Source organism: Orycteropus afer, unplaced genomic scaffold, assembly GCF_000298275.1.
Source record: "Orycteropus afer afer isolate SDZICR_OR568_19922 unplaced genomic scaffold, OryAfe1.0 scaffold00287, whole genome shotgun sequence".
Classification (NCBI taxonomy): domain Eukaryota; kingdom Metazoa; phylum Chordata; class Mammalia; order Tubulidentata; family Orycteropodidae; genus Orycteropus; species Orycteropus afer.
The window spans coordinates 777,780-779,133 of NW_006921874.1; positions in this window are offsets into that span (position 1 = coordinate 777,780).

The window sequence follows — 1,354 nt, forward strand, 5'->3', positions numbered from 1 at the left end:
ACTTGAGTGCTTAACCACTGCAACACCTGAGGTCTTTAACTTTGCCGTTGTTGTTGTTGTCATGTGCTGTCGAGTCATCTCTGACTCAGTGACCCATCCTTGGGTTTCTGAGGCAGTTATCACTATGGAAGTAGATCTTCCTTCCAAGGAGTGGTTGGTGGGTTTGAACTGCCAACCTTCTGGTTAGCACTCAAGTGCCTGAGGCACTGTGCCACCAGATCTCCCATATTTTGCCATGTTGTTGTTGTTGTTATGTGCTGTCGAGTCAGACCTGACTCTTAGTGACCTCTCCTTGGGTTGCCAAGGCAGTATCACTACGGAAGTAGATTGCCCCATCTTCCTTCCGAGGAGTGGCTGGTGGGTTTGAACCACCAACCTTCTCTGGTTAGCAGTCAAGTGTCTCAGGCACTATGCTATCAGAGCTCCTTATATTTTGCCATAGTAAAATGTTAATAATTCCATAGTCTTCACCAACACCACAATACAAATGCATCAATTCTTCTTTGGTCTTTCTTATTCACTGTCCAGCTTTCACATGTATAAGATGCAAATACTGAGTATATACCATGGATAGCCAAAAGAATGAACGTATCTGTCTTGGAAGGAGTACAGCCAGAATTTGCTTCCTAGAAGTGAGGATGGTGAGACTTCACCTCACGTACTCTGAACATGTTATCAGGAGGGCCCAGTCCCTGCAGAAGGACATCATGCTTGACAGAGGATCAGAGAAAAAGGGATCCTCAACAAGATGGACTGACAATGGCTGCAACAACAGACTCAACACAGCTACGACTATGAGGAAGGTGCAGGACGGGGCAGGGTTTCATTCTGTTGTACCAAGGCTCGCTATGAGGCAGAACTGACTCAGTGGCACCATGCAATAGTAGCAACAAAAATGTGGGTAATAAAGTCTACCATGGGTCTGAGATGGAATGTCTCTGTAGTAGGGAGGAAATCTGCTAGCTCTGCCAACCCATTCTACCAGATAATCATTATTTACTGTGTTTGGTAAAGATTGCAATTAAAATAGCTGCTAAAATTTAACAGACAAGGAAAAAGTAACCAGCAGAAAAACTATACTAGGTTAATTTGTAGAGAAATGATAGGTATGCATAGTTTCTTTTAAAGAGACAATCTTTATTTCAAGGATTTTTATAGTAAAGAACTGAAAAAGTGGTAGAAGCGTTGGGGAATTTGTTTATTTTTATTTAAAAGGAACTGTTGACAAAGGTTCACCAGAAACAATCTGAACAAGTGGGAAAATGCAGTTACTACTACTGAAGCACTACTAAAGGAATTTCAGGACGTATGGGTCAGGACACAACGAAACCTCTTAGGTGCTGCCAGCGATATG